The sequence below is a fragment of the Microplitis demolitor genome, chromosome 8 (genome assembly GCF_026212275.2).
Source record: "Microplitis demolitor isolate Queensland-Clemson2020A chromosome 8, iyMicDemo2.1a, whole genome shotgun sequence".
In the NCBI taxonomy this organism is placed as follows: Eukaryota; Metazoa; Arthropoda; class Insecta; order Hymenoptera; family Braconidae; genus Microplitis; species Microplitis demolitor.
In genome coordinates, this window is record NC_068552.1 from 3,746,447 (window position 1) to 3,757,849 (window position 11,403).

Below are 11,403 nucleotides of genomic sequence, written 5' to 3' on the forward strand. Positions count from 1 at the left end.
GTCTTTACATCCCATTGTTGAACTTTTGTCCCCAGCTCTGTCATCATAGCCGTCAAGAGTCTGATAGACTCAAATCTTGTCATAGGAGCAAAAATAGCACTGTAATCAAATCCTGGCCTCTGAGTAGAATCTCTAGCTGCTATGTATGCTTTTTTGCGTTTTACTGAACCTTCTGAATTGGATTTATTCGTTATCACAGTTCTTGTCTCGATAACATTTTTATCTGTAGGTCTTGGTACCACCTACCACGTTCCATGACCCTCATTGGTCCGCAAACATCTGAGTGTATGATTTCTGGCGGCACTTGCTTCTATCAACCCTATTCTCGTACGGACTTAAAGATAACTTCCCACGACAACACACATCGCAGGCCAAGACTTTTCCTCTAGACGAAATATTTATTCCTGTTACCAGATTTTCGTCACATAGCTTGTTTACGGTATTCATGTGAATGTGACCCAGCTGCCTATGCCACAAGTCTGCTGAGGATCCGGTCCCGTTTTGGTAACCATCTACGCATGTTCACTCGCTCCTGCTCTCACGAAGTACATATCACCAATTCTATCGGCTAATATCACTACTTTACCGTCAGCGTCTTTAACCATAGCCCATTTATCGTCGAAATTTACTATTTTACCTCTATCGGTGAAATCGAATACCGATACTAAATTTGTCCTCAAGTTTGTCACGTACAGTGTGTCATGTAGGTTCACAGACTCACATGTTCCCCCGCTTACGACTATACTGGTCACGCCCTTCACTCTTGCAGTTGTCGCTGCGTCAATTGCTAATTTCAGTACTAAGTCACATGTCTTTTTCTTTTCTAGAATGTTCTCATCACCGCACATATGAGTAGTACAGCTACTGTCAAGGCACCATTTGAGTTTGGCTGACCTTAAATTTTATTCGCTCCTTTTCGAGACTAAGCTTTTGCGCAGAAATCCTCCGCTGCACTTGCACTAGGTCGTGATAGCTTTCCTCCGTCCTTTCCGGGACAGTTTTTGGCAAAATGGCCGGGTTGCCACATTTACAACAGATTCCAAAGCTGTTTGGGTTATTCTCACGTCGTATGTATTGCTTCCACTTTGCAACGAACACCTTCTTTCGCTTCCTTGTGGCTCACTTTTCCTGGCTAAACTTTCGTTTAAGATTTTTAATTTCGGTTCTTCGAGTGTCGGCAATGTGTCTCTGTTTTCGATCACGCGACGAAAATTCTCGAAGCTCATTGAAAGTCCGTGTAGTAACATAGTTGTTAATAGGTCGTCGTTGATCTCAATATCCATGGAAATCAATTGTCCACGGCGTCGAAGACTTCGTTCATGTATTGACATACGTCCTCGCTTTCTTTCAGCTTGCGAATAAACAACATTTCTCTTGAAGTCTTACAGTTTTTCACGTTTTTCAGTTCTGATGGTGCCATTGCCAGTATCATGCTCACTTTATTTGATTGATCACCTTCAATCCATTTCATGACGTCATTTTCATTTCCAGTCGATTTAGCAAACTGTATGACGCTTCCCTCGGTAATGCCATAACTTCTTCGGCACAAGTAGGAACTCCATTTGGATTTTCTACGTGTCATGGTTGTCTTTGGACAGTACCTGTATATTGCCGCTTATGCTGGCCATTTTCTGCCGCGTTTATTTCAACATTCCAAGCTGCAAAAAGAACTTTCTTTTGACGAGATACACACGTATTTATTGTTAACAGAATCTCTTAGCACTGCCCAAGGCATCCTGGGTCATAACCTGCTGTACATAACGAGATTTGTTTAAAGTGAATTAAGGAAAGGGGGGGGGGGGAGTAAAGTCTAAAAATCAGATTTTTTTGGTTTTCTTATAGCTACACATTTTAAGAATATAGGCTCCAAATTTGAAGTCGATCAGAGCAAAACTCTTGAAGTTATTAAATAGTTGGTCTTCTTTAAAACTGTAGCTTCGATAGCTGCGGACGGTAGGAAAGGGAGTACAGGTAAACAGTTCATTCACTTGGTAATCGTTCTAACCTATATTGTTCTGTTTTAACAAATTGTTGTGTAAGTTAAAATAAGTTTTTTTTTTTTATTTTTAGCATTTAAAACTTTAAACGCAGTTTTCTCGAAACTACTTTTTCAAAGTCCTTGAGCACTGCTTTTTAAAAACTACATTACCAATTCATTTCAAACTTGGTACACACTTTCTACATATAAAATACCTTCCCCCAACGTTGAGTTTTAAAATTTTTTTTTACACTAAGGGGGTTTCCCACCTCCAAAATGGCGCAAATTTTCGTCATAAAATGATAGTTTTTATTTAAAATGACCACAAAAAATAAAAAAATGTAAAAAAAAAATTATTAGAGAACGATGAGGGGAGGTTTTAATAATGCTTTGATTAAATTTCAATGGTTTTTTTTTTTTTGAGATAATTTCCAGCTGAGATACACTGCTCACCGCAAATCATGTTTTTTTAAAGACGTTCTGGGAAAAGCTCCATCACCGGCTTGTTTGCGGATACTATTACCTAAAAAAATTATCGAATGTTGTTGAATATAAACTGAATAATGTTCAAAAGGTTTTAATGAAGTGGCTCAATCTATACGCCTAAAAAAAATTCATGAAAAAAGCGTTTTTTTCACGATTTAGTCCATACGCCCCCCCTTAAATGACCACAAAAAATGAAAAAAAAAATAATCAGAGAATGTGGGGGAAGGGGGAGAATTTAATAATGCTTTGACTAAATTTCCAGCTGAGAAACAGTGCTCACCGCAAATCGTCTATTTTTAAAGATGTTCTAGGAAAACTCCGTCACCAGCTTGTTTGCGGATACTTTTGCATAAAAAAATTACGAAATGTTGTTGAATCTATTGTTACGTTCCCGTAATATTTTATTGATTACATTAAATTAATTATTTTTAATAAATTAATTTTATGCAATTTAACGGAAATCGGTTACGATAAAGAAGTCGTCGTGGCTCGCGGGTAGTCGAAACAGATGACGATGCATGAGATCCGGGCCACGACAATTCTCTCACAGGGAACCTGAGATACATCGTCAACTTTTTGTCAACTCTGTTGGCTCTATTATATTTTTATAACAACTATATAGTCAGTCTTACGAGAGAGCTCATGGAGCTCAAACCTCTGCTCTTCAGCCATAAATAATAAATTATAATTAATCCTAAATTAATTCAACCTTATTATGGGATGCCAATTAGCACCCCAATATTTTCACCTACACTATGACCTATCCATATCCCTATTACTACCCAGGGGCGAGCGCTTATTAGCTGTTCCGCCCTGTCCTATAACCCTGAGCGCTCAACAGCAGTTCGAGTTTCCTTTAAGTTTCCTGCCGAGTTTCCTACCATTCACCTGCTATTGTAAAAATAATTATATAGACTTGGAACCGGCATCGAAAACATTTTTAATCGCGAAAATTAAATAAAATTAATAGTTAATCGAATAATCGACGACCAGAGCCCACCGGGGGTCTATAGATACTCTAACGAAACCAAACCTTGATTAAATTTAATAATTAAAAATTTTTTTTATTTTTAATTAATTTGGGGTAATTCCCAAAACATAACACTATACTTAAAAATTTTCAAAAGGTTGCAATAAATTAGCTCAATCCATACGCCTAAAAAATTCGTAAAACAGCGTTTTTTTCACGATTTAACCTTTACCCCCCCCCCCTTAAGTGAGTTCACCCGAGTCAAAATATTTGGATTAGATTGAACTTCAGTTAACTTAAACTGCTTATTTTTAATTTATCTGATATTAATGGACTGGAATTAGTATTGCCTTGGCTTAAAAAATGTAACGGGGTGACCTGGTATTCGACTGCCAGGTCAGCAAAAATTAAATTTCGCGCCATTTTTATTTTGTGCACCCGCCCTTGCGCCGAAAGTGTTTTACTTTAGCGGCGTGGCGGTAGGGGGTAGATTAGGCACACCTCGTCGTCAGACGCCAGATGAAAATTAATCGTAACCTGGAAGCCGAGTCGAGCAGTCGCTCAGTTTTACAGCAGTGATCTTTTCTCAAGTTAAATCTTGATTTTCCAATAAAGTTTATAGCTCAGGCAGACGCTTTTTGATTAAGTTTTGCTTGTGGAAGAAAGTTTTTGGGTCGTCGTCTGTCCACAGTCCAGTTCTTCGTCCAAGGAAACCAGGAATCATGGCCAGGCACTTGGGACAAGTTGATGTAAGTTGGTGTAAAGGTTAAAAACTATTTATAACATAAACTTTGTCAAACACGTGGGGAAATTTCCGAAGTAATTTTATCGCCTTTTACAAATTTTATTTATTCATATTTAATTCAATTTTATTCAAATGATTTAATCGCTGTGCATGCAGAATCTCTTAATCATTTAAATATTTATCGTCAGGACTTTTCTCGTCATTGACGAATTTCTTAATTAAATTTAGAGCCGTCGTTAACAATTCAAAAGATTAGTTTATAATAATAAAATAAAATTAAAATTGAGGTTTGGAATCGCGGGTGTTCGAGTAAAAATCTATCAGGCACCTGATGAAAGAGTGTCGCGCATGCGCAGTAAGATTTCTCCAAGTTTTCTGTAGCTAAAGTTATTGAATTATATTTACCAAAGAATGTTCGCTTTAATTAGTTACATTAAATAAAGAGACAATTAATTATAATAAAATAATTTCATTTATATTTATATTTATTCTTTAATTATCTCAACCAATTTTCCCTATCCTAAATCGAGCCGCGTACTCGGCTATATCAGGTATTTCCGAACTCGGTACTCAATATCCACACGAGCATTTTCAGCAGGATTGTCCAAACTTCCTGGCACGAGGAAGCTAGGGCAAACCCTTACAAAAGCTTAGATATGACTTAGGTGAGCTTAAGCATCAAGTTGAACTTATTTATGACTTAATCTTGATAAAACTAACCTATCAAGGGAAAAAAGCATAAAAAGAAGATATGAATTTGAACTAATTAGAAAAGAGCACCGAATGTCTGAAAGACAAGTAGCACCAGTACACATCAGGCACTAGGTCATCTTCTGGCGTTCTCCAAGAATACAAAGACAAAAATAAAGCATTTTTAGGTTAAAAATTGATCTTTTGAAGAATCAAGAGACAATCTCCTGCGAGCCACACTGATCATGGGTGCGGAGTATCTCTAACAGCTGATTCGAAGTTTATTTGTTCACTAAAAATAGTTTATTTTATTCCATTTGACTTGAAAAACAACTGGAAATGATCTGGTGCAAGTCACACAACTCGTCTGCAAAGAGAATGCCTTAACATTGGTTAAAAGTTTCTTTTGTCACCTGAAAATGTCTTATATGTATTGAAATACGTTTTAAGAACGCTTGGACTTGTTTTGACGCATTTCACACATTTTATCTGTGAGAGAAACCTTCAACCGTTGATTAAAAATCCTTTATTTTTATTGAATAAACCTCGAAAGATACTTGCAGACGTCCCGGTGTAAATCACACAGCTAGTCTGCGAGGAGAACCGCGGATCATTGGTTAAAAGTTGATTTGTTGGCCTACAATTGTTTCATTTTCATCAAATAAAACTTAAGAACACTTAGCAATGATCTGGTACCTGATAAGTACTGGTGCCTTTTATCTTTCAGGAATCCGATGCTTTTAATCTCCTATAGGATAGGTTTATCAGGAATAAGTTATAAATAAGTTCAACTTGGTGCGTAAGCCCACCTATCTTGTTTAAGATTTTTAAGTCAAGGTAATCCTGATTCAACGTCATCAATATCAATTAAGTTAAAAATAAGCTGTTTAAATTGGCTTAAGTTCAATCTAATCCAAATATTTTGACTCGGGTATTTATAATACGAAGTACACATTGTTAAGTAGGACTACTAGTAGGTGAAGAAAAGAGAATGCGAAAGGAAAGTCAGTATGAAGATGAATGAGTGTGACTTGATATCGAAGCTATTGCACCTGCGCGTATAAATCCCCTCCAGGCTGGTATGTGTCGTGTTTGGATACACATGTACTACGTGCAGGTATTGCTGAATTCACAACAAAATTTGAATGAAAAAAAAAAAAAAAAAAATTTTTTTTCTGAAGTGAATCCCAGTTTAAAATATTATTGATTTCTTTGAAACTTGGAGGATATCAAACTTTAATTAAAAATAAAAGACTGACGTCTGACCAGTCTTAGAAATTTTCCACTATAGCTAACTAAAAATTAAAAAAAAAATTATACACCAGAATTGGCAAAGCAACATTTAACTTAAAAAATGTTTTCGTCATAAAGGCTCAAAACAACTAATAAAATTCCTTATGAATATAAATATTAAGAGAAACTTTAGTTTATTGTATGTTCTGCAAAATAAAATTTTTGTTTTTATTATGTATATTAAACACTCTTAAGCTACCTATTTTGCATCTATAAAAAGAATACTACGTATTTTGTAAAATCAAATGATTTTGTTTGTTTTCGATATATTTAGAGTACATTAAAATATTATTTTTTCAGTCAATATATGATTATTATAATGTAATATCTCTCGGCAATATTATATGAAGTATTGCTTCATAGTATATGCTATAGAATTATAATAATTGAATTCTTATTATTAGTTATCTTTAAAAAAATAATCATCTGTTGGATCTTAATTATACCTCATAAATAAGTTTAAGTTTCATACCTATAGTTATATTTGTAAGTATGGATCTTACTATTGCTGCAATACTAATTTTCATTTTTTTTTTAATATTAAATTACCACGTCAGTTCATAACTGTCAAGACACTAAGTATTTACTCAAACTCTTTAATGATTTCACTGGTGTCCGGTGTCAGAAATTGAGACACTGCCTGCATTATGAAGGCATACCCGCAGAAAAACAGGCCGAAAACTATTTCAAAAATAAATATTTGAACAGATTTTTATGAGAGCATGTCAGGTAGTAATAAATAGATATAGAAATTATAATGCTAGCATAGCATTACTTTAAATCTTCAATTTTTAATGTAAATTTTTATATGTTGTATAATTATTGTACAGTAATTATTAAAATGTTTTTGAAATTTGATCTTAATTCTGATTATGCTAGAATGAATATTATAAGTAAAGATTAAACTAATTTAAAAATAGTGACCTATTTCAAGTTTAGTAGACTAGCATAATAAAATTTGATGTACTTTCTATTGGTATTTCATGTATTTTTGAGTCTCATTTTTCACTGTGTGCATGATAAATATATCGGCCCCTTTCTGGGTAAACCTCGTTACTACTTTTCTTTCATAATTAAAATTATGAGTAAAAAACATTTTTTAGTAGTGCTGTTGCGTAAAAAAAGCTTCAAATTTTAATAATATCAGGAAGTTAGACATACTTTTGAATTTAAATATTCTCAATAACGCAAGTATAACAGAATAGATGTTTTGACCGATTTCTGAAAAAATTATAATTTCGCAGTAACGAGATTTACCCGAAAAGGGGAAGATTTGTTAAATAAAATTTTTAAAATATGTAACATTTAAAAATTTTAAATTTTGATTCGTTTTCTTTTTAATTATTAATTCTAAATATAATTATACATCGATTAGTAATTGCTATGTTTTAAAACATTGCCGACTATATGGAGTTGATATTCATAATTCTACGAGTAGTAGTCGAAAGAGAAGGTAAATATTCTATCCATAAACGCTCTATAAAGTTTGAATGCATATATATTTAAAAATGATATACAATAGTAACTGCGTTGAAATTTTGTCGAAAAAACTATAACAATAACAATAATAATAATAATAATAATAATAATAATAATAATAATAATAATAATAATAATAATAATAATAATAATAATAATAATAATAATAATAATAATAATAATAATAATAATAATAATAATAATAATAATAATAATAATAATAATAATAATAATAATAATAATAATAATAATAATAATAATAATAATAATAATAATAATAATAATAATAATAATAATAATAATAATAATAATAATAATAATAATAATAATAATAATAATAATAATAATAATAATAATAATAATAATAATAATAATAATAATAATAATAATAATAATAATAATAATAATAATAATAATAATAATAATAATAATAATAATAATAATAATAATAATAATAATAATAATAATAATAATAATAATAATAATAATAATAATAATAATAATAATAATAATAATAATAATAATAATAATAATAATAATAATAATAATAATAATAATAATAATAATAATAATAATAATAATAATAATAATAATAATAATAATAATAATAATAATAATAATAATAATAATAATAATAATAATAATAATAATAATAATAATAATAATAATAATAATAATAATAATAATAATAATAATAATAATAATAATAATAATAATAATAATAATAATAATAATAATAATAATAATAATAATAATAATAATAATAATAATAATAATAATAATAATAATAATAATAATAATAATAATAATAATAATAATAATAATAATAATAATAATAATAATAATAATAATAATAATAATAATAATAATAATAATAATAATAATAATAATAATAATAATAATAATAATAATAATAATAATAATAATAATAATAATAATAATAATAATAATAATAATAATAATAATAATAATAATAATAATAATAATAATAATAATAATAATAATATTATTATTATTATTATTATTATTATTATTATTATTATTATTATTATTATTATTATTATTATTATTATTATTATTATTATTATTATTATTATTATTATTATTATTATTATTATTATTATTATTATTATTATTATTATTATTATTATTATTATTATTATTATTATTATTATTATTATTATTATTATTATTATTATTATTATTATTATTATTATTATTATTATTATTATTATTATTATTATTATTATTATTATTATTATTATTATTATTATTATTATTATTATTATTATTATTATTATTATTATTATTATTATTATTATTATTATTATTATTATTATTATTATTATTATTATTATTATTATTATTATTATTATTATTATTATTATTATTATTATTATTATTATTATTATTATTATTATTATTATTATTATTATTATTATTATTATTATTATTATTATTATTATTATTATTATTATTATTATTATTATTATTATTATTATTATTATTATTATTATTATTATTATTATTATTATTATTATTATTATTATTATTATTATTATTATTATTATTATTATTATTATTATTATTATTATTATTATTATTATTATTATTATTATTATTATTATTATTATTATTATTATTATTATTATTATTATTATTATTATTATTATTATTATTATTATTATTATTATTATTATTATTATTATTATTATTATTATTATTATTATTATTATTATTATTATTATTATTATTATTATTATTATTATTATTATTATTATTATTATTATTATTATTATTATTATTATTATTATTATTATTATTATTATTATTATTATTATTATTATTATTATTATTATTATTATTATTATTATTATTATTATTATTATTATTATTATTATTATTATTATTATTATTATTATTATTATTATTATTATTATTATTATTATTATTATTATTATTATTATTATTATTATTATTATTATTATTATTATTATTATTATTATTATTATTATTATTATTATTATTATTATTATTATTATTATTATTATTATTATTATTATTATTATTATTATTATTATTATTATTATTATTATTATTATTATTATTATTATTATTATTATTATTATTATTATTATTATTATTATTATTATTATTATTATTATTATTATTATTATTATTATTATTATTATTATTATTATTATTATTATTATTATTATTATTATTATTATTATTATTATTATTATTATTATTATTATTAACAATAGTCATTTAAAATTGAATTTTAATTACTTATTTAACGACAAATATTTCATAACAATAATTTCTTTAAACACGAAACATTTTTTAATTATCATTATCGATGTGTGTTAAAATAATAATCGGAGAATAAATAATTATCGGAATCTATTTAAAAGTTGTACCACAAAAAAGCGGCCGTTTCACCCGAGGACCATTGTAACAAGCTTTGCTACAACATGACATGCTTTCTTTGCACTTTGATAAACAATATTAAATTTAAAAATTAATTATTTGTTTTTCAAACAATCATAAGTAATTGGTCAATGTGGGGCATAATGAGACACCATTTTCGGGAAAAAAAGTTTATTTTTAATAGAAAATTTATACCTGCTCTCCCTTCAGCTGAACAACTTGCTCCGAAATTTTTTTTGCAAACAATAACTAAGAATTGAAAAAAAAGATAATTTTTTGGTTTCGAAAATGTCTTATTTTACTTCAGGTTCTCCGATATTATATCCCTGATTAAAAGAAACTATTCAAAACAGTTAAAAACGATTCAATTTTACTATTACACGGAGAGAAAATTGTGGTAACTGTTCCTAGTACGTTTATGAAATATAATCCCATACCGTTATGGTAATGATTACTTGGGATTATGGGATATAGACCCATACTTTCTGGGAAAAGTTTCCATAAGTATGGGAACAATTCCTACCATTATGGTAACAGTTTCCATGTCGCATCTGAAAGAATCATGGTAATGATAACCATACTCATAGGAATGGTTCCCACAAGCAAATAGTAACCGATCCTATAACCACATTGTAATGGTTCCTAAGTGTGTATGGGAATAAGCCCTATATATTATGGTAACTATTCCTATAATATTATGGTAAATATAACCATCATATTATGGTAATGGTTACCATAATATTATGGTAATCATTCCCATAATGTATTAAAATTATTACCATGAGGTTATGGTAACCGTTACCATGATAGTATGGTAACGATTACCATAATATTATGGGAATAGTTACCATAATAGTATGGGAATGGTTACCATAATATCATGGGAATGGTTACCATAATAGTATGGGAATGTTTACCATAATATCATTGTAATAATTCCCATAATATTTAGAAATTATAATAATTTCTAAATATTATGGGAATTATTAGCATGATATTATGGTAACCATTCCCATGATATTATAGGAATTATTACCATGATATTATGGTAACCATTACCATGATATTGTGGTAACCGTTACCATGATATTATGGTAAGCATTCCCATACTATTATGGTATAATTCCCATACTATTATGGTATAATTCCCATACATTATGGTAATCGTTACCATAATATTATAGTAATGGTTACCATAATATTATGGTAACCATTATCATAGTTACATGGTAACGATTACCATGATTCCATAGGAACTATTTCGATACCATATGGGAATTATACCCATAATTATAGGAATGATTACCATAATATATATGGGTGCCGTTC